Source organism: Cyprinodon tularosa, unplaced genomic scaffold (assembly GCF_016077235.1).
Source record: "Cyprinodon tularosa strain WSP-4 unplaced genomic scaffold, ASM1607723v1 ctg871, whole genome shotgun sequence".
Lineage (NCBI taxonomy): Eukaryota > Metazoa > Chordata > Actinopteri > Cyprinodontiformes > Cyprinodontidae > Cyprinodon > Cyprinodon tularosa.
This window is the reverse complement of record NW_024039642.1, coordinates 475,245-481,919: the sequence shown is the minus strand read 5'-3', so window position 1 is coordinate 481,919 and position 6,675 is coordinate 475,245.

The window sequence follows — 6,675 nt, the reverse complement described above, 5'->3', positions numbered from 1 at the left end:
ATCACTGGCGATATTCTGCTATAACATGTGAAGTAAAGAATAAAACAGTAAAGCTCAACTTTCATACAGGTAAAACCTTTCAAATTTCAAGTTCTGCACGTTGGAATTGAAGCGGAGTTAAGTCGGGTTGTTCTTCCTACTCCCGACGAGGGGATACAAATTTTCGCAGGGATAACTACCTTGGCACGACACCGGGACTGGCAGCCTCTCACACAACACGATCGTGTCATTTCTGGTAAATAATTGTGCCGAAAGAACAGCCGCGTGTGGGTTATCTCGACTTTCCACCTAATATGTTGGTTTTCCCACGATGCACCGCGCCCGAGGTAAACAATTGACGTCACTTGGCGGAGACCGATAGCAGTGTTGGGCAAGCTACTTGTCCAGTGTAGTGAGCTAAGCTATCAGTTAAGCTTCACTACACCAAAGCTACCACCTAAAGAATTATAGCAAGCTAAGTTACACTAATGTGTTAACAGTAGCTTAACTACATCAGAAGCTACTTAACGTTGCACCAACCTAATATCAATTCAACATGAGTCTGATACACTGGTTACAATATTTATTAAAGATCAGCCAATGACATATCACAGTGTAAACATTGCTTTATGATCAGCATATTAAGATAAAAACTGAAGTATTTACTAATAGACAAACTAGTAAACAATCTGATGTTATTAGAACCAAATGAAAGGTACTGTGTATTGTTCTACACATCGAGACATGGCTATGAGTTTGCATTAAATGGACATCTCTAGGGAAAACAAAACCCTACAAAAGGCATCTTATTTCTTTAGGGTCTCCCTTAGAGAAAACTTCTTCAGACCTCAATTAAACAGTCGATTCAAGGAACAAATGAAACTGTTTACAAAAGAAGGTGAAAAAATAAAGAAGCTAATTAAGAGATATATATATATACATTTATGTCTCACCGTATAATTTAATTTCTACCTACATATTTATTCATTGTATTTTTGGGGGCAATTAATCGAATGCTTATTTATTTATTTATTGAGCATTTATTTATTTATGTATTTATTTTATATACGGTAGAGCTTATGGGTTTGCGAGCGTATCTGAGACTCGAGCAGAGCACGGTTTGTGCGCGAAGAGAAGGAGGCAAGCGAGAGGAGAAAATATCTGTGCAAGAAGCATTAAATCTGAGAGAAGAAACAAAGATTTGATAGAGAAGAGAAAATATTTGAGAGAGAGCGCATGTTTGGAGTGTGAGCATTATAAGTTTAGAGTGCAAGAAGATGAAATCCTTTTCTCAAATTAAAATGATGTGCTCTTGTATCATGGCAGGATAATTCTCCCATAAATAATAACTTAAAAATTAGTTTCATGCGAATATTACTTGATTTAAATATCAAATTTTGGCAGAATGATTATTGATAAAAGTAGGTAATGACGATGTAAAATATGTTCACCGCAGAACTCAAACCTGAAAGAATTTTGTCCACTATAGCTTTTATCGAGACGCCGCGGATGTTTAAATAAATGCGTCTAATTAGGATCCTGGGAGATGAAGACAATAAAGAGTTGGGCTGTTTCCAAACATCCGCCCTAATCACTTTATCGTGGTTACGCCATTTTGAATAAGACGTCTAGTGACTTAGACAGATTTTATTTTGTCATTTTGTACACAAGTGTATACAAAAAGAAATTTGGTTTAGTACAGCTCTTTAGACTTTTCTAATTTTTTTAAAGTGCAGCTCTGATAAAGGTAAGCAGCGGCGATAAAAACACTGTGATGAAATAAAGTGACGTAAACATACCACTGTATATAGTGGATGAATTCCCACAATGCACCTTGAAAGTTAGCGGGCTAACGTTAGCCCGTCTGCAGCAGCAAGGGCTAACGTTAGCCCGTCTGCAGCAACCAGGGCTAACGTTAGCCCGTCTGCAGCAACCAGGGCTAACGTTAGTCCGTCTGCAGCAGCTCTCTCTCTGCATAGCCGTGTATGAAGGACCGCTTGCAAGTTTTTTTGTTTCATTTGGGAAAATGTTCATTTGATTTGTGTTTATCTGACTGTGTTCATTATTATTCGGTCACCGCTACTCTGCAAAGATTCTGATTTCAGCCGTTGCGTATATTAGCTGCGACACATGAATCAAGATGCTATGACCGAAAACATTTGATTGACAGATGACCGTTGATATATGATTGGCCGAATTTAGGTGTTCAGGCTGACGTAGAACTAACTGGCCTGCAGAAGATAACGGAAAAAACACACAGATTTTAAGACGGGATTTTTTTTTTTAAATAGAAGTGTTCTAACTTTTGGGACAATATGGTCTGATAAAGAGAACATTTATAAACATATTTAAGCCAGAATGATTTGACATTTAAATATGATTTCCCTTTGACTTTAAGTTTAAAATCAAATGGAACAAAAGCAACATGTTTTGTCAGCAACTGATGAACAGAAATTAATCCATTGAATTTGTCTTCAGTGGGTTTCCATAATGTGTTTAGAAACAAGTTAAAAATCCTTTTCTTTTGAAGGTTGAGGTGCAGCAGAAGTTTGTTTTAATCCATTATTTAAAGAGGGGAACATTCAATGCAATGCAGGCTAAATGAGATAATGTGACAGATGGCGTAAAGATGCAAGGCCCCTTCAGAATCAACATGGAAATCTTCTAGTTGCCTAGTAACCAAGAGCGCCAGCTGTGGCTCAGGTAAAAGCAAGAAACAGAGTCTGGGTGGCTTTAAACCCGACCTGAGAGCTGCTTGGTCGGCTATAACGCCAGACTTTAAACACGCTCAGCTTTCCCATCACTTCCTGCAAGATCTGGTTTATTCCTGATAGTTTTAATCTGAATGAAACTTAGTCCTCCTTATGGTTGGTTTATATTTATCTACTAATGGCCAAAGATAAAAACATTTAGTACATTTGATTGCTTTTATTGATTTTGTGATTACAAGGTTCTTCTAAATAATCTTCAAAGACTTAACCTTTTATTTTACTCAAGCACTTCTCCTAAAATTGTCTTTAAATTCCTTCCTTTTGAGTCATTGTCATGCCCCGCCTTTTTTGCAAAGGTACGCAGGAAAATCTGACATGTGTGCTCAGGTAGATGTAGCGTTAGCAACGTTAGCAGGTAGCCATGGATGGTTTACCGTTGTTTACTGATCACTGACGCAATACGTAGAAAGTTAAAGGAGCAGCAACACTTAAAGGCTGAATGAAGCGCCTGCGTCCCCTGAAGGACAGATTCATCGGCCGATTACATCATAGCGCGGCGCCGAAGCCTGTTCGGATTGGAAGGCTCCTCGCTTTGCGGCCGACAAATGCATCCTTTTTTTGCCCGTTTTATCCTCGGTAGCCTTGGATATCCCATGATTCATTGCGAGTCTAAGCAAGCCGGTTGCTAAGTGATCAGAGGAAAAAGGGAAATGGCGCCAAACAGTGGTGAATATTGGAGGTGCAGTTTAATATAATCCAAAGATGTGAATAGTTCTGTCTGAAATGAATGAAAATAGTTGTTTTAATGGTTATAGTCAGATATGTGGCGGTAATGTTTGATTTATCTAAAGGTTTTAATCTGTTACTCATTAAATGGGTTTGGCTGTAATTTAAGGACAGATTCTAACATATCTGCAGGGGGGGGACTATAAATCTGATATCTGAGACGACCGTACTGCTGCTGAAGCTCCTCACAAATATTATGAGCACCCAGATCATTAATGAGAAGTTCAGCATCCATTCTTTGTCTGCGCTGTGTCTTCTGTCACGGTTGCTAGGCGACAGAGTATACGGGCGATAAATGCCCGAGAAGGCTGGACCTGTTTGAATCCACAGCCAAACTCCTCCATCCTCCTTTTTTTCACGGACCTCCGAGGACCCAGTCCAGGTGAGCGGGTCCTTGGAGGACGCAGCTGCTGAATTGGAACACTCCCCCTGACTGCCTGCAGGGGAGTCCCTGATTGGAGTAGAGGAGATAGCAAAGCATGCTAATGTTAGCATCCTTCTGACAGGAGAACCATAATCACCCTTTCTGGTCTTTCCTGGTTTAAACAAAGAGTCGACAGGAAACAGGAAAAAACGGTCCACCTTCCATCTGTGGATTGTCTAACAGGCTTTAACTGAAGCCCAAAACCAACATGCAGGTCAGATTATAAGGTGATGACGCCTTTAATCATTTATATTAGTGAGAAACTTTCTACTGAAGCTGAAAAGTGTTTTTTAATTTTTCTCATTAGTTGCATTTTTTTGTTTGTTTCTTGCATAGTTGAACTAAAACAGGAACAGAAACTGTAAAAAGATAAAATAAACTTGTTTTACGGATTGTCCACTAGGGGCGCAAGATCTATCCTCCAGGATTAGCGCCCCTAAAGGCCACTGGCAGCACTGCACTGTAGCTAGATGAACCAGTCTCCCTCAGTGTTCTGGTTCTGGTATCAGACCCGTTTGGACCAGCAGGTCCAAAAGGCATAGAGTAAAGGTGGGTGGGTCACCAGATGGTCTCATAAGGGATGTGATCAGATCCCAGAGAAATATGGAGGGCCAAAACATTTCAAGAATTTCATTTTAATTTCCCATGGAAAAAATAAATAAATGTAACATGAAATAAGTACAAATAATATTTATATCAACTATTTGTTGGAAGCTGGAGAAGTACCTCTCTTCTCCAGCAGAGTCCGCTGTGGATCCTCCTGAGCAGAGCCCTCTGCACAGCTGCTGCTCGTTACCATCATCAGGAGGACCCTCTACTTAAGCTGTCTTCAGACCTTGCCTCAACGCCGCAGTGTTGAGCCAGTTGGTTAGCACCTAAGCCCAGAACCTCTGAGAACTTTGCTTACTCTGAGATTCTGACAGGATCCTAATCTTGTCTCTGTCTCTCCAGGAAAACCTGATCTTCCTTCGTGAAGCTCTAGTAGAGCTTAACCCGCCGAGCCTGCCCTCAGAGCCAAACCTGAAGACTTCCCCTGGATTCTCTTGCAGCTCTGGACCAAGAGCTGGAAATCCAAAGTCAAGGTCTGCTGCCTTTCTAGAAGCAAGACGCTGAAGCAGCTAACGGACTCAGCTAATCAGACTCTCTCCAGTTCCAACAACCTTCCTCTCCAAGATCCATTCAAGGACCCACAGACTCCGGTGAACCCGTTTGCCCAGGACCAGAACCAGAACATACTACCATTGGATTGTATTCAATAAACTCTGTTAACTTTTCATCTGTTTCCTGTGTCGTGGTGTTCTGCATAATTGGGTCACATTCGTGTACCGATCATGACAGAACACTGCGGCCAAACACCAGGCCCAGCAGAACACATCCGCCGTCGATTGGAGGAGCAAGATGCACAAATTTATGGACAAGCTCAGACTCTCCGTGAGTTATACTGTCTTGTGGAAACTAACAATCAAAAGCTTCAGAGCTTTGCTAATTTCATGAACAGTGCTAACGCCTCACCGGCAGCGCAACCTTTTCCGGGTCCAGTTCCCCCTCCGAGGTCACCAGCAGTGACGTCATCAGAGTTCCGCCCAAGCCTTCCTGAAAAATTCTCGGGTAATATGAAGGATTGCAGAGGATTTTTATTTCAGTGCAGATTATTGTTCCAGAACTCTCCCAACAGTTTTTCGACGGACTTTAAGAAAATAACCTTTATTCTCTCTCAACTAACAGGAAGAGCTTTGGAGTGGGCCCAGGCCAGATTCCCCTCAGATGAAAGTCTCAACTGCCGATACTCTGATTTCATTTCTGAGTTCTCCCAGATTTTTAATCAAGAAACTGATCAAACAATTGACTCTCGTGCTCTTTTCAGTATTAAGCAGGGAAACTCATCTGTGGCTGATTTTTCGATCAACTTCCGGGTTAAGGCAGCGGCTTCCGGATGGAATCAAAGTGCTCTGAAGGGAGCTTATTTCATGGCCTTAAATGAGAATATTAAAGACGAACTGGCAACTCTCGATGAGCCAGCCTCCCTTGAGGATCTAATCAAACTGACAATTAGATTGGACAACAGAATTAGAGCCAGAAGCAGCTCCAAGTTAAGAAATTCTGGGTCTCATGCCTCTACATCTGCTTCAAATATTATGACTGTTTCTTCTCCTCCCACAGGGCGACCTAAAGCCCAGTCCCTCCCTCTGCCTGTTCAGGCTTCACATTCTGATGGTATGGAGGTCGAACCTATGCAGGTGGGACACACTCGGCTTACTCCTGAGGAGAGGCAAAGACGTTTTTTGAGCAGACTTTGCATCTATTGTGGTGAAAGTGGACATTTCATTGCTTCCTGCCCGGCTAAATCAAAAGGCAGGGCCCGCCAGAGGATCTGAGGAGTCTGGCGGGCCAAACCAGCTCTAAGAAATCTCCTCGATTGATGCTTCCTGCCACTTTGTTTTGTGATAATCAGAACCTCTCCTTTTCTGCCTTTATTGACTCAGGCTGTGAACGGAACCTCATAGACTCTAACCTTGTTCAACAGTTGATGATTGAAACTGTTCCCCTTTCTCAACCTCTCCGTGTCTCTGCCATTGATGGGAGAAATCTCCACCAAGTTACTCATCAAACTCAACCCCTCGAGCTCCTCCTCTCAGGTAACCATCGTGAAACTATCACATTTTTTGTCATTCCCTCCGCATGTTCCCCGTTGGTGCTCGGATTCGAATGGCTGGAGAAACACAATCCACGCATTAATTGGACCGAACGTCACGTGGAAGCATGGTCTACGTCATG